The sequence below is a fragment of the Panthera uncia genome, assembly GCF_023721935.1.
Source record: "Panthera uncia isolate 11264 chromosome C1 unlocalized genomic scaffold, Puncia_PCG_1.0 HiC_scaffold_3, whole genome shotgun sequence".
Lineage (NCBI taxonomy): Eukaryota > Metazoa > Chordata > Mammalia > Carnivora > Felidae > Panthera > Panthera uncia.
Genome location: NW_026057584.1, coordinates 23,728,577 through 23,750,840, shown reverse-complemented (window position 1 = coordinate 23,750,840; position 22,264 = coordinate 23,728,577). Strand labels below are relative to the sequence as shown.

General features: G+C 35.9%; 1 protein-coding gene across 9 annotated transcripts in view; it reads right to left on the bottom strand.

Moving 5' to 3' along the window:
* IKZF2 (IKAROS family zinc finger 2) overlaps window positions 1-22,264 on the bottom strand; it is a 162,442-nt gene that overhangs the window by 117,404 nt on the left and 22,774 nt on the right. The gene's annotated exons all lie outside the window — the stretch shown is intronic.

Below are 22,264 nucleotides of genomic sequence, written 5' to 3'. Positions count from 1 at the left end.
TTCTTTTGTATATTATTTAATATAAATAATATTCAATTCAATGAAAGTTGTATATTAATTTTGAACTTCCCTATTACTCAATTATTTTGTTGTTTGTCATCATTTTTCAACTGATTCTCTGAAACTTGTGGGTATAAAATCTTATCATCTATAAATAGCAATTACTTTGTCTCTTTCTAATTTTTATAACCTATTTTCTTTTATCTAACTACACTGGCAATCTCCTCTAGCATGATATTAAATAATAGTGAAGAAAGTAAACCAATTTTTTTCTTGTTTCTCTGATGCTAGTGAATATGCCACATGTGTTTTCTCACCAATCATAATAGCTTTGGTGAGTATATTTTATTACATTGAAGAAGTTTCCTTTTAATCCTATTGTATTGAATTCAGAGAATGGTTTTTAACTTTTTATCATAGGTCTTTTCAGTGTCTATAAAGTCAATATGATTTTTCTCCTAATATGATAAATACTAGCAACTGTCCTACTATTAAACCATCAGTATATTGCTGAAATAAACTCCACTTGTTGATAATGTGTTTCTACTTTAATGGAATCTAGACTGTTAAATTATTTTTTAGAAATTACCACTTATTTTGGGCTACGATTATTATTTGACCATATTAAACTACTAGAGGCCAAGTCTTAAAGTAATAAAAAATAACCAACCAAAAAGATCTGGGAAGGTGAACTTAAGTTTAGGCTGGAGATCAGATACACACTGATTGATTATATTATACTGTTATAGTTCCACTGGTTAGAAACTATGGGGCTAACATATTCAGTCCTACTCCACAGGAAATTTTATGTTCAGCAGAAGGCTTTTATTCCAATGCTGTGTGGGTTTTAATTTAATATAATACATTAATTCAACTAATAAAGAATTACCGAATACCTATTATTTTCAAAGCATTGAGTGGCCCTATAGTATAGTTCAATGGCTTGCAAATGTTTTTTGACCTAGATACACGATAAGAAATACATTTTTATTACAACCCAATATACATGTGTATCTATGTGTGCCTGAATATATATTTGTGTATATGAAAAATGGTTTAATAAAACAATACACTTATATATAATATACACTTAACATATAAAATGTTACCTTATATTCTATTTTTTTATTCCTTATCATTTTTATTAAAGGGCTAGTTGCAACACACTATATTGATTTTCTAACCCATAATAAGTTGCAATCTGTAGTTTGGGAAATAGTGTCACACTAGTTACTAGAACTAGCTACTTGGCTACTAGAACAAGGATTCTAGAGCCAGACAACCTAGGCTTGAATCAGTTTTACATCTTAATGGCTTTTAACTATAATTCTATCTCATCTATAAGATAAAGGCAACGAAGTATAATTCTATGTCTCATGTATAAGACAAGGGCAAAGTATATACCTCATAGAGTTCTATGAAAATTTAATTAGTTAATACTTGTAAATACATATTTCAATAATAAAGTTGACTGGTTCGATAAATTACTTCCTTGAGCTTTCAGCTGCCAAAAGAAAAGCAGCATCTGAGGAAAATAACCTCCTAAAATATAGAAACTGAGGAAAAAAATCATTAAAAACATAGACTTCCTATCATCTACTAGAAATAATTATGAGCATTCCAGTATGAGCTCAGTGTCTGATCTGGGCCATGTCTTCTTTTCCAAGGCCTTGGAAATAATCAACAAATATTTGCTGAATTAAATAAGCATTATGGTTTCCATTTTATTCTCCCTTTATATACAAATGCACATAAGTCCTTTTAGGGGCTATATGAAACCAATATGCACACTAAAAAATTATATTTTTCCAGTACATTATAAAGAAGTCACCAAGCATTATGAGTCTTAATTATATACATTTTGACTATTCCACAGAAATGTATAACTATCTCTTACAGATATTTATAAGACGTAATCTTAGGCTCCAGATTTTCCAATCTGTAAACTAGATAAAGAAATCACTTTTATGCTATGTTTCTTACGATACTTATGAAAACCTTCTGGCTTATTGCCTGTCCCCTATTCCTTACTGCTTCTGATTGAGTAGTGAAAGAGATAATGGTACCTTCAACGTAACTACAAGTAGGTCAAAAGGAATTTAGTGACTAAGTTTCTGGAATACATGGGTTCAGTGTCTCTTACCGATAACTTCTACAGAGGTTGGTGGCTTTAAGAGAGGTGGTGTGAATAAATATCCTCCTAGGGAGTAGAGAGAGCTTGCCCTCTCCAGATTTATATGCTAATTCTTAGGGGATTTAAAATGAAATGGAGACAGACACAGGGAAAATTCTATATAAAAGGGTACAGATATCCAGCTATCATTCCTACAATAACAAAATTGAGCCTATTTTATCCACCAAGCCTAATGCATACCCATGCTGGCTCCTGGCACAGCTTTAGCAAGAGACAATCCAGGTGATAGATAAATCATGGTACAATTCTAACACAGTTTGAAATGGTAGGCAGAGTAATCTTCACAGTACTTAGGTGTAGAAACATCCTAAATCCAACCTGCAGGAAAGAGTCCCTTTATTCTCTCCTTAATTCAGGGTATTATAGGCCATCTCCAAAATGAACTTTGGAACCGATGTTGAAGAGGTATTTATTAGACCTAATTCCACTGTTCTGTCATCTTGCTAGAATCCATCCTCTATACATATCAAATGATATTAATATTTAGGCTACCTCTGGTAAATATGCTACATTAATTTCAAGTATAATCTCAAGAAATCCCCTAATTATGCAAGTGTCTGTTTCTCCAAAAACCAAAGACAGTCATGTTTGAAAGTTAATTTACTTTTGAAGTTAAGAAAATTTTTCTCTATACCCTCCTTCCCTTCTCCTTCCCTCTCCTCTCCCTGTCCCTCTCTTTTTTCAATTGTACACACTGACATTTCACACATTTTTTCCTAATTGTGTTGGAGGGATAGAGAGGTATTTGTTTAGTTTTAACATGTTCCTAAATCTGAGTAGGACTGTATTCTTACATGTGGCACCTATTCATCAAGGAGGGGCAACGTACATGAGTTTGACAGAAATAAAGAAAGGTAAATGGATATTTTTATACTTATCACAGGGATAGCAAGTGCTAGCAGGCTGGCAGGACACCCATCTCCCATTGAAACTGAGACACCACCCTCCTCCTAAGAGACACATAGCAACCAGCCCTACCTAATACACCTGCTTGAGCCTTGATCTTTGCCCTCAGATGGCTTCCTGAATTCCTTCAATAGTGACATCCACTCCAAAGTTTAAGTTCAAATAACAGCTGGCTGAAAATTTCCAGTGTTCATATTTGTGAACCTGTGTGTATTATAAAGACAAAGGTGTTTTTATTTTTTTTTTTTTATAAAAAGCTCCAACAGTTTTATTTTGATAGATCCTAAATGTAAATCACTACAGAAAAACCTAAACAAGTACTTTGGTTAAGTAAAATGTTAAGAAAGACTAGCTTTTGTTATTTTTTGTTTGTTATTATTGGGATTTTTGTTTTTTGTTTTTTGTTTTGTTTTGTTTTTGTTGTTTTTGTTTTTTGCCTTTCATGTTTCACCCACTGATTACTATTGGATTGACTGGAGAAACAGATTAGTGATCTTATTAAGTCAATGTGTGATGTACAACACTGAGGAACTACACACATTCACAAAATAAAGTATATGAATAAGAATGTGAAAATCAGGTAAGAGATTCCTTAAAAAGAGACTCCCTCCAAATGCATGAAGATCTGATTCTCCAGAGCATCGAATTTAATACGACTTTGATTACAGCATAAACTTCTTAAGAAACAAAAATATAAGCCTATGCAGGAAAAGCCTTCTAGAATTAAACCAAATGCACATTAACTCTCTTTTTTAAGTTTATTTATTTATTTTGAAAGACACAGAGAGCGAGGGGCAGAAAAAGGGGGAGACAGAATGCCAGCCAAGCAGGCCTCACAGAGCCTGAGCAGGGCTTGATCTCAGGAACTGTGAGATCATGACCTGAGCTGAAATCCAGAGTTAGACATTTAATCGAGTGAGCTACCCAGGTGTCCCTACACATTAACTCTTAAAAGCTGCAAAAGAGAAGTTTCAACCACGCTCTAAGAAGACAAAATCACAACTAAATTAGGTAATGCCAGGGCAGGGTAGCTGTGGAAAAGCTGGTAACAAATGTGTATGATCAAATATATTATATCATATTTCATGTTGTTATATAGGTCTTAATCTAATTTCATTCACTCAATATTCAATAAATGTATTGAACTTTTAGTGTATGCAAGGCACAGGCCAACAAAAATAGAATTACACATTTTTATGCCTTAGATATGAACTGGTCCTAATTTGAGGGAGGAGCGAAGGGAATAATAGTGACTAGAAAGAAAATAAGACTTCTAGTCCCCTCCTGAATAAACATGCTATCTTATTAGTTAGATGAAATCCTATAGGCTTGAAACAATGGAAGAATTCAATCACAGATGGAATATTTCCTTTTATTTCTCTGCCACCCAGGAAAAATGTCTGTTTTCATAGTGAGGTCTCTCAAAATGATAGGAGACTAATCAGTACAGGTTCTTGAGATAATGGAAGCTCTCCTGGCTAAGCAGGCAGCCTGCCCATCAACTTCAGATCCACATATCTCCCGAATTACAATCAGAGACTGGGGTTCACACCCTGAAACCAATCCATCACTTTCATCTCCTGCCTTAAAAATATATTAAAGAGATAGGTGAAGGCACTGCATGACTCAAACCATGTGGGTCTCAACAAACATGTCCCATTTACTCTCATGGAATAGTCATACTTGGCGTTAGACCAAGTTTTTCCCATCAATACCAGAAAATAATAGAAATGCTGTATGCCAAATGTCGGTAAACCAAGAAAGTCTAAATATTTACACAAAATAATTAATACACAGAATTATTAATAATTAATAATTAAAATAATAGATCTTATTTTAAGACATTTTAGAAAAGAAGTAGCTCTCTCAGAATCATCATTTGGGTGTCTGATAGGAAAAAATGGCTGTGTAACATCAACTATTTTGTAGTTCAGGAAACAGATGAACATAAGGGAAGGGAAGCAAAAATAATATAAAAACAGGGAGGGGGACAAAAACATAAGAGATTCTTAAATATGGAGAACAGACAGAGGGTTGGTGGAGGGGTTGTGGAAAGGGGGGTGGACCAAATGGGGAAGGGGCATTAAGGAATCTACTCCTCAAATCATTGTTGCACTACATGCTAACTAACTTGGATGTAAATTAGAAAAATAAATTAAATTACAAAATATATTTTGTAGAGAAGGTACACAAAAGCAGGGTAAAATTCTTAGACATACGGAAGCGCTGCTCTTTTCATATGAATGAATGATAAATGATACTTTGTTAATTTTCTGGTTAATAACACTATTTGCAGGAAAAACAAAGTCATGTTATTAACATCTTAAATGGTAAACTCTCCCTTAGTTACAGGAGCACAAAGAGATGAATGAGTAGGTTCATTATCACTGAATGAAATATTCTGTGGGTGTTAAAACTCATAATGAATATATGTGCTCAGTAACATGAGACAGTGTTTAGAATGCATACTGTTGAGGGAAAAATAATCGTATCATAAGTTATTTTTATTATATGATCCCAGCCATTCCTATAGCAAATGACCTGGATAGATATACTATGAGTTGTTAAATAAATAAGATGCAAAGCACCTAGAACAATGCCGGATATACAGTAAATGCTATATAAGTATTTCTACTACTATTGTTTTGCATAGTAATTGGTTCTGATTATGAGATTGTTTTTCCCTGTTTTCACTTATGCATATTTCTTTTCCCCTTAATTAACCTGCATTCATTCTATTAAAAAAAATTTACAGTTAAGTATGTATGTATCATGAAAATATACGTTATTAAACTCATCATTTTCACATCCAATAATCACAATGCAGGAAGATTAACCCATATTATAAATCTGTCACATAACTGCAGTACCCAATAATTTTTATTCAATGGCATTTACAGTAGAATTTGGTAGGAAATAAGCTCAGAACTAAAGGTATATAGAAAGGGAAAGAAACAAACATTAGAAGTTTGGACATCTGAGTGTTCAGTGCTGTACTGGTAAAGAAATTAATTTCACAAAAGCTCCTGACCCCAATAAACAAACCAACATGCAAATGAGCCATCATTACTCAACACTGCCTCCCTAACACAGAAAGTGACAGGAGCTACTGCCATTCATCCAACAGTTATTTAATAATAGCATTTCACATTTATGGGATCACTTACTAGATGCCCCCAAACTCTGCTAATAGCTTCATGCTTCATCTCATTTAATCCTTTCAATAGCCCTACAAGAGAGGCGTGCTTCACAATCTTTAGATCAAAGGGAGATGAAGTACAGAGGTTAAGTAACTTATCCAAGGTCATACAGCTGGTAAGTGGAGCCAGGATTGGATGTAGGCAGAACCGAGGCCCCAGCTGCTAGTCACAGTTAGTTATTGAGCATCTACTATGTGCAAAATGTTAGGGACATCAAGTAACTGATGAGTGCCCCAGCAACTTGCCAAGTTGCTTGCCCTAATAAGACCAGGGTCTCTAACAACTCTCAATCTGAGCCCCCGCCTTTAGCACCACAGTCACGATAACTGCATTTATCACCACTACCACCAGAACTGCCATAATTCTGTTAGCCATTCCTGACCATATAGGAAAAACGTATTCCTCAAGTTCTGATTTGTGACTTGAAATGTATTTCCTCATAAGTGATTAGTTTGCATAATACTATTAAAACTACTGAGGGGCACCTGGGAGGCTCAGTTGGTTGAACGTCTGACTTCAGCTCAGGTCATGATCTCATGGTTGGTGAGTTGGAGTTCTGCATCTGGCTCTCCGTAGTCAGCGTGGAGCCTGCTTTGAATTCTCTGTCCCCCTCTCTTTCTGCCCACCCCCCCATATGCACTCTCTCTCTCAAAAAAAAAAAAAAAAAAAAAAAAAAGAAACTATTGCTTAGATAAATGTCACATTAACCAAGCTTTCATGGACTATTCTGGAAATTTAACCATGATTTCACCATGGTTTCATATGAAAAAAATGCATTCTTTTATTCCATAATTTTATTTTTAAAATTATATTTAAAAACAACTGAGTTTTTTTTTTTCCTTTTAGTATCCAGTTCTACAACGTGCAGAGATTCACGTAACCACCACCATATTCAGGACACAGAACAAAACTACATTCTTAATAAAAAAGAAAAGTGGCTTATAAATGGACTTAAAGGTAATCCCTGTTATATTAAAGATCTCCTGTTTCTTTCCCTCCTGTTCTGTGTCTTCCAGTTGATCAGGTAGGTATTCCTTCCTTCCTAGGAAAAATGCCCTGGATACCAAAATAAAAAGGTTTCGTGTATTTTTGCAAAATATATTTTTATACCTTTTGTCTTTACAGATACTTAAAGCTGTGGTTTTATGGGGGCTCTATCAAAATGGCTGCAATGCTTTTCCATTGCAGAGTTTGCACAACTGTGGAAAGTATTAAATGAGCACAACTTTTCCACACTACACATGACTGAGCAGTGTTTGTCCAAAGACAAGGGCTGGGTGGAGGTCTCTGGTCTGAGATTATCAAGCGCATATTTATGTAATATTCAAAAACATTTGTAAATGTGTTCTGTATTTATAAAACTATAGCCATAAGTTTCTTATACTGAAACAACAGTAAACAATATCAACTCAACAACCTGAAAAAGGTAGTTTCAAATCTTATTAGCTCAAGCTCTAGTATAGCTTTATAGATACATTCACCTAAGACTCCCCCATACCTCCAAAATTAATTGACACAGGGTCAAAGAATGGCCAAGGAGTCATTTCCAGATTCTAATATTGTCTAACACTTTTTCACCACAAATTAATCTTTAGTGCTGATGTTTAGTATTCATGGGGAAAAAAAAGTCTAAATTCAGGTCTGACACTGTCTTCAAGCTGGGAAAACAGTTACATTGATGACATCGATTTGGCAGAAAACAAAATAATTTTCACGGCCCCGAACTTCTCAATACACTCCAGTGTGATCTGGTGCCTGAAATTCCCCTTACTAGAAATTTATCACAACTTGAGACCAAGTTTCTAAAAAAACCTCTATTAAAGAAGCATATGTCCTACAATAAAACAATGATAATCCATTAAACAAAGTCACTTCCTAAAATCTCAGATTGAATGAGTTTACTTGAATTGTTCTAGGACAGGACAGAAAGCTCAGAAAAAGGTTCCCTTTTCCATAGATGAGTTTCCAAAACCATAGATAGGTCTTGATTTGGATGAAAAGGAGTTGTGAAGACACTTATCAGAATCATGCACCCTGAGAGGAAGGCAGGACCCAGTGGGACAGTGAAGCAGCAAGAAAGTACCACAAGGGAAGTGGGTTTTTAAAGAGGAGTGCTAAAGAAGAAGAAAGGAGAGCAAAAGGGGCCCAAAGACAATTCAGGTACTTCACTACAGCTAGCCTTATCTACATAACCTTTGCTGGGGCACCAGTGGCATGCCCCTTCCTGCCTTCTCAGTATTCATCCCACCACAACCTCATTTTTTTTTTTTTTTAATGAAATAGGTCAGCTTAACAAAGGGCAAATAAGCGAGCTGAAACAAATTTCCTTAGGTTTAGCCAGGGGAAGTTTCAACAGAAGTCTAAAACCATGAGCCAGCACAAACAGGAGAGATGCAAGTGTGGGAGAGAAGAAATATGAGAAGGACAAAGAAGAAAGGGTGTACATGTTACAGATGACACATACAAGGAAGTCCATTCGAATTTTGCTTATTAATACTGCAGCCTACCATGTAGCCCAGTTACAGATGGACCCATCTCAGCCACCTCCAAATGACAAGAATAAGCATGCAGCAAGACACGAATAGCCTTGAGTGCTGAGTATAAGACGATCTCTAGAGCTCTGGGTTCAGAGGTGACCATCCCCTATGGATCCTTACTGCATCCTGTTAACGTATGGGCAGGTGAAAATTCGCCCCTACTGTTTGATCTTTCTTCCCCTCAGCTAAAGAAGCCTTTCCACCTCTTGCCTTTCCTCAAAGGCAGCCCCCACTCCCATCCACTTCATGAAAGCCCATTCAGTCTCCCTTAGTCACTTGTTCACAAAACACTGGGGAGGTGTGTACCCATTCTGTACTATGTAGAGTGGCAATATTATAGGTACAAAGATAATAAGACACAGCCTCTGCCCTGCAGGAGCTTAGTCTGAAACAGGAGAGATATAAAACAGCAACAATAGAATGTGGTAAACAGTATAATGGAGAAATACACACACTCAGTGCTACAGGAATATGGGGAAGTAGCTAAAGTTTTAAAGAAGCAGTAATATTTGCTCTTTAAGGATTGCCTGGTGGAGAAAAAGAGACAAATTCAAGGAAAAGGGAAGGGTTTATGCAAAGAAAAGACAATATGAAAGAACTTGTTATGTTTAAGACATGGAAATGCCTATGCCTGAAGAATGGTGTATGTGCAAGGGAATTTCAGGAGATGAAGATAAAAAGATTGTGTTGTTTAATAAAGGAAGTACTATAAACTACTAAATAGAGCTTATAAGCTCTATTGTAGCTCATAAGGTATGAGGTACAGTCATGGGTATGGACAGCCATGAGGTTTTCAGGAAGAATAATGATAAACAGATTTGCAGTATACAAATCTGTGACAAGATTACAGAAAGGTGATTAATTCTATGAATACAACTAGAAAACAGATGACCTCCATTTTTTTCTGAAAAATCAGTGTATCCTCTGCCTTAATTATATGGATATAGTTGGGAAACTCTGTTATGTTTGCCTGAATATCTCAAACTCATGTCTAAAATATTCAGTTGGTAATTAACTTTTTACTTATTTATGATTTCTCTGTTTCATTCTCCTTAAATTTTTCTTTTTTTTTTTTTTTAATGTTTATTTTTGACAGAGAAAGAGACAGAGCATGAGCGGGGGAGGGGGAGGGGCAGAGAGAGAGGGAGACACAGAATCCGAAGCAGGCTCCAGGCTCTGAGCTGTCAGCACAGAGCCTGACGCGGGGCTCGAACTCACAGACCACGAGATCATGACCTGAGCCAAAGTCGGACACTCAACTGACTGAGCCACCCAGGCGCCCCAAAGTTTCATTCTCCTTAAAGGAAGAATGGGTTTTTCTTCTCTGTCACACACACAATACACAGTATTTTCATAAATTATTTACTTAATTCAATAAACAATAATTGATTAATATGCATAATAATTACCCTATAGGATCTATTTATAAATCAGTTTTATACTTTCTGATTTTATTTCTACCCATTTTTTTTTATTTTTATCAATTCTATTTTGTCCTGTGATTCTGTTTGTCATCTATTCCTACAGACTACTGAAGAAATATAAGGTCACCCAGGTAAGTCTTTGCACAAGTGCATTTAAAACATGCATCTCTTCTTTCCTTTTGGCTCTAGCTCATGGGGATATGGCTTGCTATCTTAGGCAAATCAGTACTTGGGTGCCACACTGATACCATTAGCTATATTTCTTACATTCAGTAGTAATTCAATGTGGAAGCTGGAATCCCCATGAAACTGTTAAGCAGCTCAAATAGGATATTTCTGGTTGTTCACCAGTATTTTTTCTAACAACCAGAGTCAATAAGTAAAAGGACACTCATGAAAATTTTGTTATTACTTTTTTAATAACTGCTCTTGGCAGACTGGTCACTAAATGTTTTGACAGCTTCATCGAGGTGCAATAAAGAAAAACATAACTACAGTACAGGCCTTTTATAAACACAGCATTGCTTTAAAATGATCATTAATGTGCAGACAACTAAGAATAATATTTGTTACCATTCTTAAGAGTTCCTTCTCAGTTTGGTTAGAACTGAGCGCTAATCAGCTGTTGAAATCTAAACTGATTATTTCTGAAGTGTCAACAGATGTACAAGCTCCCTGGCTGAAACAGGAACATGTATCTATTTTTCGTAAACAGGCTGAAGGAATACAACTGAGAAAGAAGTGGAGAGAGAAAATATTCAGTCTCATCAAATGTGGCGTGAAAACGTTGCATATAGTTTTACAAAATGCCCCCAAAACAAAATTCACTGAAAGGCCAAGAAAAAAGAAAATGACCAAAGGCAGGCAGAGAAAAAGAATAAAGACTTTTTGTGCCTATTACAATAAAACGACATAACATATCTTTACATTTTTAGTTTTTTTCTTGAAAAGAGCAACCACTATTACCTTTCTCCCACCTCCTGCAAACCCTAAAGATACAGTTCAGTCAAATTCCTGCACCATCATCGAAAAGTAAGAAATATTTTAGTGTCTGATAGTGACAAGCTACAATCCCCTTGCTCCTTGGAGCAACCACTATCTTCTTTCTAAGTACAGTCCTTTCCAATTCCCTGCATGTATACTACTGGGCAGTGTTTCCTAAACTTGCCAGATCAGGGTCACAGGTTCCTTCCTTGAAGATTTTGACTCAGTACACCTGACATGAGGTATGGGACTCTCTATTTTTACAGGCAACCCAGATGATTCTTATGATCAAGCAAGCTTGAGAAACAGGGCTCTATGACAAACTATTTTTAAAATAACTTGGTTATAAGGACTATTCTTTCCCAGAATTTCATAATGTCCCTTGCCATGACAGGAGACCCACTGTAATAGTGAACTTGGGAAGCACCCCTATCAAACCAGCAATGGCAGGATTAAATGGGGCAGCACATTTCCTAAAGGTTTATCCAATCATTTCTCTGCCAGTAAATGCCCTATTTAGGTAATTCTCCAAAATAAAGCAAAGACAGGTCTGACAAAACCTAGCTGTCTAATCAAGAGAAATCCCCACCCTCCACAAGGCTAAGTTTTACCACAAGTGATCTGGAACACTTTACATCTCTGTAGCTAGGGTCAACTCCTCCCCAAATGTTCACACAAAGACAAAGCCATCTAATTTCCCTATTAAATGTGAGTGAGTCACCATCCTAACAATTTAGATTGTTAAGGTGCACATATTGAAATATATGCTTCCCGGCACAATTCCATATCCAATTACAATAGTAAATCCAATAAAGGCACGGTAAAATTGTCACTTAGGCAAGGGAGAAATAGGAAGTCATGAGCCAGTTCAAATATTGCTAATGTTCTTGGAGGAACAAACGTGGATGCCTAAAACTCCTGTCAGGAGACTCCAAATTATCTTTTCACCTAGGAATCTTTCCTAAGAAATTTCAGTTGGAAAATTTTGAGAAGTTTCCACATCCTGAGCTAAATGAATCCCTGAAAGATGATCCTATTTCTTTTATATGAATTTTGCAACATTTCCCTATATGCCTTTTTACTTTTAAGTCCCACTTTTAAATCTCAAAGCATTAAAATTTAGAGTAACATAGTAACTACTAAAACATCTATGCATAAAACTAAAATTTTTCATTCCATTTGAAATGGAAACATAATCAGCGGATTTCTGCCTTGAAAACACATATAGTAGTTTTATGGCAAAATATCATCTTAACTATACTTTATCGGAACTGTCAAATAAAAGACTTAAAAGTCATTTAAGGATAAAATAACTAAAAGTAGCATTAAGATGTAAGCTACTGAAAATAAATCCAGGGATTTTTGTTTTGTTTGTTTTGTTTTGTTTTGTTTGCTACTTAACCATACTTAGATGGTTTACTTGTAACTGTTTGGGTGAAGATGGAAAGACAGGGCATATATGTTACCCCTGTGGCATTATCCCTCAGAAGAAATTAAGATGGTCTTTTAAAGACAAGGGTCAGTGCAAAATTCTAAAAACCTACATGAAAACCTAGTCTACAAGCACTAATACAGAACAAAGCATTTAAAATTCCCCTTAGATTTTTAGTTTGTGTCTTAGCAAAAAGCAATGACATTCTAGAGAGGCAGATGAGAGCTCAATGTAAGGAAGAAGTTTCTGCAAATCAGAGCCGACCAACAATGCAATAGTGAGCTCCCTTCCTCTAGCTCTGGAAGCAAACAAAATCCCAGAGACCACCTGTCGTGCATGCTGTCAAGGATATTCTTGCTTTGTTTAGGAAGTTGTTCTAAATGACCTCTAGGGCACTTCCAAGTAAGTGTTTGATTCATCCGGGTTATTTTCAGTGGTCAGATGAATGACATGGGTACACACACACACAGAGCCCCAGAAGAAAACTTGGAAGCCCGCTATTTTTAAATGTGACTTTTGTAGGCAAAAAAGCAGAGGTTGAATCAGCTATATCCTCAAACCACAATTCTAGGGAAGGGAAAAGGGGAAAGAAGTCCAAGTTTGTTCTACCTTAATATTCTCTTTGAGTTAAAAGAACAAGCCCAGGTCCAGGTGACTTCTAGCATATTCCTTAGCAGGCCACCACACTTTAGTTCTTACGACAGACTAGGAGCTACAAAACTAGAAAACACAGTTGGATGCTCATGAAAAAACATATTTGTCATACAATAAACTTTCTCTGCTCTCATGTATATTTCAGTTTCCCACGTGAGTAAAACACAGGGCGAGTCTAAACCTAGTAGTTCCCGGAAAAGTGTACAAGAAACAAAAAGAATACTAAACTCAAGATTAGACTTAGCCTGTGAGCTTCCAGGCAACTCAACTTATCTACGGAAGGCTCAGGGATGTCCATCAGTCTTGAAATAGGAAAGAAGGTGAACTTGGGTTCTACACAGGTAGCTCTTTACACCCTTATACCTTACCTAATACCTTAAATTAATACTAATTAAATTTAATTAATAAAACAATTTTTAAGTAAAACTTTAATTCTGTATTCTTTGCTTGCTACTTTTTATTTTTTCCTCCAAGTTTAACATACAGTGCAATATTAGTCTCACATGTACAATTTCGTGATTCATTACTTATATATAACACCCAGTGCTCATCATTACAAGTGCCCTCCTTAATCCCCATCACCTATCTAACCCATGCCTTCCAGTAACCATCAGTTTCTTTATAGTTAAGAATCTGTTTCTTGGTTTGCCTCTCTTTCCACCTCCCTCCATGCTCATTTGTTTTGTTCACATATGAGTGAAATCGTATGGTATTATTTGTCTTTCTCTGACTGGCTTATTTTGCTTAGTGTAATACTCTCTAGCTCCATCCACATTGTTGCAAATGGCAAGACATCATTCTTTTTTTATGGCTGAGTAATATCCCATTGTGTATATATAAAACATCTTCTTTGTCCATTTGTCAGCCGATGGACATGTGAGCTCTTTCCATAATTTGCCTATTGTTGATAATGCCACTATAAATATCGGGGTGCATGTATCCCTATGAATTAGTATTTTTGTATTCTTTGGGTAAATACTGAGTAGTACAATTGCTGGATCATAGGGTAATTCTAACTTTTTTTTTTTTAAGTTTTTATTTATTTATTTTGAGAGAGAGAGAGAGAGAGAGTGCGAGCAGGGGAGGAACAAAGAGAGAGAATCCCAAGCAGGCTCCACACTGTCAGCATGGAGCACTATGTGGGGTTTGATCTCATGAACTGTGAGATCATGGCCTGAGCTGAAATCAAGAGTCAGATCCTTAACCAATTAAACCACCCAGATGCCCCTATTTCTGACTTTTTGAGGAACCTCCATACTGTTCCAGAGTGGCTGCATCAGTTTGCATTCCCACCAACAATGTAAGAGGGTTCTCAATTGTCCACATCTTCACCAACACTTGTTATTTCCTGTGTTGTTAATTTTAGCCATTTTGACTGGTGTTAGGTGATATCTCATTGTAGTTTTGATTTGTATTTCCCTGATGATGAGTGATGGTGAGCATCTTTTCATGTGTCTGTTAGCCATCTGTGTGTCTTCTTTTTTTTTTTTTTCAACGTTTTTTATTTATTTTTGGGACAGAGAGAGACAGAGCATGAACGGGGGAGGGGCAGAGAGAGAGGGAGACACAGAATCGGAAGCAGGCTCCAGGCTCGGAGCCATCAGCCCAGAGCCTGACGCGGGGCTCGAACTCACAGACCGCGAGATCGTGACCTGGCTGAAGTCGGACGCTTAACCGACTGCGCCACCCAGGCGCCCCTGTGTGTCTTCTTTGGAAAAATGTCTACTTATGTCTTCTGCCTATTTCTTAACTGGATTATTTATTTCTTGGGTATTGGGTTTTATAAGTTCTTTATATATTTTGGATACTAACCCTTTATCAGATATGTCATTTACTAGTATCTTCTCCCATTCCATAGATTTTTAGTTTTGTTGAATGTTTCCCACTTCTACTTTTTAGATACACACTCTTTCCTCCTAAAGTAATTGCTGCTTCATGGACAGCCAGGTTTCATGATATAACAATATTTCGTTCGCTTCTGAACTTTATCGAAGTACTATGCTAAATACCTTGGATGGACTTCTTATGTGATTTGCCAAGATGAACTGACCAGTAAAACAAAAGCTACTTATGCTATACAGTATTTAACATTCTAAAGTTTTTACTTATCATCAAATGATTGGCATCCTTCCATTAAATCTGCCTCAAAACATGGACACCAAATAAAATCTTTTTTCTTCCTTTCTCAAAGCTCTTAATAAAGATTTTAATTATAATTTCTCCTGGAAGCTAAAACAGAATTGAGCCTCAGGGACAGAAATTAAACACAGATATCCCTACCAAAAAACATTTGAAATAATGTTTGAGTAATCACAAATTAAAAATGTCAAATATCCCTACATACTATTTTCTCCCCTTCAAATTAATCAAGATCAAAAAAATTCAATGTTGTCAAAGATAACAAAACAGACTCACAAGCTACTTGTGCTGTGAACTGGTAATTTTTTCAAAAGGCAATCTGACCATACTTTATCCACCAAAATGGTTATTGCAAAGATTTCCTGACACAGCAAATCTACAGCCAAATTATCCTAAGAATGTATGTAAAGGTAAATGGATGGACAATGACATTCGCAGTAACACTATGTATTTAAGAGCAAAAACCTAAAAACAAATAAAATATTCATCAGTGAGGACTAGCTAAGTAAATCATAGTGTATCCTCAGTGTAGAACAGAATTACCTGCACCCAAGAACTAAGTGCTGATATGAAAAAAGAAGTCTCTAAATGAAAAATCAAGTCATAAGTCAGTAGGCACAGTGTAATCCTACTTGTATTAAAAGAAAAAATATATATAGATGTGGTAATCTGTATTTCAGCTGAACTAGCACTATACTGAACATGTTAGAATATATGATAAAACTATGGAAAGACAATTCGTAAATCAGTAACATGAGAAAGTGAGGTTGGGGATTACATACATAGGCTGTGGGACTTTTACTTTTCATTTTATATCTTTTTCCACTTTTTAAATTTTATACTCCATTCCCATATCACTTTTCTTTAGAATCTTTGTAGGCTACTCTTCAGCCCCAGAGCATGGCAGAATTTTGTAACACTGGCCACATCCCCTGCGGGATGAACCTCACTACCCACACCCTATCATCCCCAGCACTATCATGCCCTAACACCAAAGTTCCAGTTCGGAACTTACGTAATGGATGGTTTCAGAGCTGACATTTCCCCCACCACACTTTTCTTCTTTCTTCACATCCTTATGTTTTTTTGTGCTGATTTGAACCTCTATTTCTCTAAAATATAAGCTCTTTTGAGAACAGGGTCAATGCTGTCCTAATCCTCACTTCCCCCAATAGTATCTAGCACAGTGTTTAGCAGGTGCCAGTAATAAATAAATGTTAAATTTGGTTTTTATGAGAATATTATAGCTCTAAGGTTAAAATGTATTTTAAAAGGAAGAACCTGTCACTTCCCTGATCATGTAGATCTGGTAATAAATCACCTTCATATTACAGAAAGAAACACTAAGGTACTTCAAACTTACAAATAATTTGCCATTAAACAACTAAGTAAAAGATGAAGACAGAAAAGTAAATAGGTCTAAATAATTTTTTAAATGTTTAGATAATATATAGCCCTTCATTAGGATGCCGTATGGGGCAAGATAACTCAGGCAAAGAAAAAGAAATCTGGTTGAAGAAAAAAATGTTATAATATCCTCATTTCCAACAGTGTCAACTACAATTTCAAAAAAAAAAAAAAAAAGGATTGGTTTCAGCTCTGGGTACACATTTATAACAGTAAGTAGGAACTACACATCAGAATGGAATGATTATTGATTTCTTAATGGATTACGGCTGCACAAATTTACACTCACCAAAAAACCATCAATCTTTGGGTAATAATTATAAACCTATCACAGTACATACAGCATTCTGACTGAACTGAAACTTACTGCTATCTGCCGGGAAATGACCAATTTTCTACTTCTCCAGCTTCAACCACAATACAGAATGGTGAGCAGCTACTTACATCAAATGCTATTATAGGACATGGTTTGTAACAGCCGCAGTATGTACCATCTGTGAATTGCTATTAGAGAGGTAAACAATCAGGTCCTAGTGGACTTTTTTCTTATTATTCATTAGCTATGAAAACTGTAAATAAAATGAGCATCGGGCAGCTACACTTGTCAAAGACCTATCATTACCAGTGAGTTGTGGAGAAGGGGTCAAGGGCAAGCACACATTAACTAAAGTCATGTTGTTTTGATTTTATATCCCAATTTTAAACCTCTCCCCAACTCTGCATCAGAAGCACTAAACCACTAAGCTATAGAGGTTAGGTCTCTTTCTAAACTTTAAATGTGTTCTCAGTGAATCACATTTTTACTAAATGCCAAGTGGAACACCATTACAATTAAGATATTATTTTCCTAAAAGAAAACCCCACATGTCAGTTCCACCTAGCAGTCTTTAATCATTGGAGAATGATGTGATCCATTATTAATCAATTAAGTTTCTAATTCTCGTATTTTCCAGCTGTAGGGTTTACATAACACCACTTGCTTCCAGATAGTTAATCCCATTCTGAACACCTTACTGATCTATATTATACATATACAGTCATAGAATGAAGACAATTAATCGAACTCAAATAAAGGTAATTTGGACTCAATAGTACACTTGTTTCCATTTTCTCTTTAAATATTTTTTTTAATGTTTATTTATTTTTGAAAAAGAGATATAGTGTGAACAGGGGAAGGGCAAAGAGAGAGAGAGAGAGAGACAGAGAGACAGAGAGAGAGAGAGAGAGAGAGAATGAATCTAAAACAGGCTCCAGGCGGGGCGCCTGGGTGGCTCAGTCGGTTAAGTGTCCGACTTCAGCTCAGGTCACGATCTCGCAGTCTGCGAGTTCGGCCCCGCGTCGGGCTCTGGGCTGATGGCTCAGAGTCTGAAGCCTGCTTCCGATTCTGTGCCTCCCTCTCTCTCTGCCCCTCCCCCGTTCATGCTCTGTCTCAAAAATAAATAAACGTTAAAAAAAAAATTAAAAAAAAATAAAAATAAAAAAAATAAAATAAAACAAGCTCCAGGCTCTCAGCGGTCAGCACAGAGCCCAACACAGGGCTTGAACTCAGGAATGTTGAGATCGTGACCTAGGCTGAAGTCAGACACTTAACTGAATGAGCCACCCAGGCGCCCCATTTCCATTTTCTCTTTAGATTCTAATCTACCATCAGAATTTTTTGGTTAGATATATTAATTTTATTTTCTGAAAAATTATAACATAACTTTTCACTAAATTAACTAACAAAACAATATGTATTTCCAAAGCATCTTAGGAACTAAAGAAATTAGATTTGATTGTTTTTATAAAGCATTCCCTTTCTTAAGTACTCAGAGACTATTAAATCACCATGATAATCAACCATAATAATTAAAATGCCACTAAGTATAATATAAAATCAAACAGAAAAGCTAAATAAAGTTACCATTAAAAATATATTTATGAAACAACAATGGATTTGTGAAACAATGAAATTTACAGATGTCAAACTTTTTATTTAATAGAAAATATTCTAAATGTTGTAACAATCAAGTCAGAAAAATAAATGTATTCTCTAGAAGGCAAGAAATAACTTAAGACTAAGATAACATTACTTGTATCTCAAGTAATATCTTAGGAACCATGTCTAATAAGTATAAAAACCACAAACAAATATTTACAATCTACAAACAATAACAGCTAATTGTGCCAGAAAATGAGCTAAATGCTTTATGTAAGTTACTGCATTTATTTCTTAAACCTTATGAAAGGTTTAACCTCTTAAGGTAAAACCTTAGAACCTATTATTTGTAGCTGAGGGAAGTGAATGTAGAAAATCCAAGGAATATTCCCAAGGTCACATAGTTGAAAAACAATCAAATATCAGTAATTCCTAAGGCTTAACTTTAAAGTAAGGAGCAGAGCTAGGAATCAACTCCATGTCTATGTAACTTGAAGGTCAGTACTCAACCACTTCCACTAGATCTCACCTCAAAATACAAGAACAGCTGCACCCACAGAGACTGCTGTCTTTTAGTGCAGACAGGTACCCAGTATTTGTGCTAAGTGGAGTAAATAAATTAATAAAAAGGAATGAAAATTTTATGTAAGGGCAGGCACACCAAGCCAAAGCCAGAAGACAAGGCTTTAAATCATTGTTCTACTACTCTAACCCCAGGTGACCATGGGCCTAATATATAGATTTCTAAAATGTAGGCTACAGAATGGATATTACAATATAAAATACTGTGTTTATGATAAAGGTGCATGTGTGCACACACACACATACACACACACACACACACACACACACACACACACACAGAAATCTATTTATGGAAGGCAAAGGATAGGAATTCAGTTAGCTGCTGAGCCCACCTCAAATCACCTACTATGTTCCTGGTTCTACTCTGGGCACTAGGGCTATGTGAGTAACCGATACAAATGTTCCTCAAGTTATGTGTTGGGAGAAGTGACAAATAAATAAATTAAATAATTTCAGATACTACCAAATATGACCAAGAAAATAGAATAATGTCATAGAATGCCTGAGGGAGCTTATTTACCCGGGGTGCTCAGGAAGTGCCTTTCCAAGGAGGCAACAATTAAGTTGAGAGAAGAAAAGAAGGAGGCTTTCATGCAAAGCTATGAAGCAACAGTGTTCCAAACAGAAGGAACAGTAAGAAAAAGACCCTCAAGGGAATAAATCTGCCGTGTCCAAGGAGAAAAAAGATAGAAGGTATTTTGAAAGTTTAGAGAACAAGAAGAATGAAGGAAGAGGAGTTCAGAGATGGAGGCAAAGGCCACAACCTTTAGGATCTTGTAGACTTCAGAAAGAAATTTTAATTTTATTCTACTTTCAACGACAACAAAAAAAAATTGTGTTTGAAGCGATGGATTGTTGTGATGTGATTTAGGTTTCAGAAAGTCCACTTCTCGCCTACTGGGTGGATGATGGGGAACAGAGGAACAGGAATGAATGGTAACAGGAAGACCCGGTATAAGATTCTACAGTATTTTAGGCTGAGGGGATTGGGAAATGATGGTAGCTCAGCCCAAAGTTGTCGAAGTGAACATGGTAAGAATCATGCAAATTCAGGATGTATTATTTATTTATTTATCAAGAGAGAGAGAGACAGACAGACAGACAGATGCCAAGAGCTCACACAGGCGCTGGGAAGGGACAGAGGGAGAGAGAATCTTAAGCAGGCTCCTCGCTGGGCGGGGAGCTTGACGTGGGGCTTGATCTCAAGAAACCATGGGATCATGACAGGAGCTCAAATCAAGAGTCAGACACTTAACCAACTGAGTCCCCCAGGCACCCCAAGATATATTTTAGATGTGAAGCCAAAGTTTCCTGAGGGACTGGACTTGGAGCTTGAGGAAAAGGAACAATACCAAACGTAGATTTGAAAGTCAGAGCACCATCAGTACCTAAAAAATAAATAGAGAAGAGGACCTGCAGATGGAGGCAGAAGTGCTGCTAATGGATGAAGGTGAGCACCAGATGTTTCCTGTTCACTGAGTCACTGGCACCCACTGATAATGACACTTCTAATGAAGCCAGTCCTTCTCTATATTGTTCTCTTAGAGGCAGTAGATACTTCTCACATTTCTACCAAAAGCTTCTAGCTTTCTGATTTCTACTAACTGGATTATTTCCTTTATCTCAATAGCCACTAACCTAGAAAATCAAAACACATGATAAAAATAGAAACATGGAAATATATAATATATAATTTCCCAGCCTAGGGTCTCATAGGCAGAAAAGTAAAAACTCAAAATTCAAAGTATAAGAGCATTCGAAAGCAACAAAATGCTTTATTATAAAGTGATAAATACAATTAATAGGAATCAATCACCAGCTTTGTGCCCATCTAGATACATGATCCTGAAAATATATTAATATCCCAAATATCCATGAACTCCACACTTGAAAAGGATGCATCTGGAGGAGTGAAGGTTGTCACTGTCCTGAAGAGCCACCCAAGAAAGTAACAATGCTCATTAACTGATTAAAAACAAACTAGCTAGCAGCTAAAAATGTTTTGCAGCAATTCAAATTCAACCACTCACACAAGAAAAAAAAAACAAATAGAAAAATCACAGATTGATTACCACAAAGGGTTCTTTTTCAGTATAAAAATGCAGATAACCTGTTACCATTAAATTGCTCCTAGATGAATACACACACTTTCATTTTAGGTAGGATTAAGTACACTACTTTCCTATATATGCCAGTTAAGTATAATGGGCTTATTAATTTATAGAAACTTATGTTAAGAGAACTACATTTCATGAGCTTCCAAATGACATACAATTTTGTTGTAATTTTTTTTTAAAAGGGAAATCACAAGTAGAGAAGCAATAAAAAGAAGATGATCTTTTACAATTAAAAAATGAGAAGACTTGGTATTCTCCAAGCTATTAGATATTACTGCCTTAATTCTTGTGGCTAGAGGAATAATTACAAACAATGTTTGCAAAACTAGATAACCATTGCTCATCTAAAATTGCTTGGACACATTTAAACAGTATTTCATAAAAGGATTCAGATGAAAACTGCAAAAGAAAAACTTTTATAAGGGTTGTATAACTGATCCTAGGTACTGTTATGATAACTATATCATGGACAAATGTGACAATTAACACAGTTGGTCTAAGAGAATTGAAGTCTGACCTCACAATCTAGCATAAGCAGAACTGTACAGTTTTAAGTAAGAGCCATTTGATTCACAAGTTTTTAAACGATCTTTGGGATTGAGGTACTGGATGAGAGTTCACTGAAACAGCAGCAATATGATATCCCTTTTCATATGTGTCTGGTAAACAGGAAGGTAATGATGTGGGAGAGTTTAGATCATAAAGATTGAAAATCTTGAAAATAATAATTATTATCTAAAGTTATTGTTATTATTTAAAGTTATTAC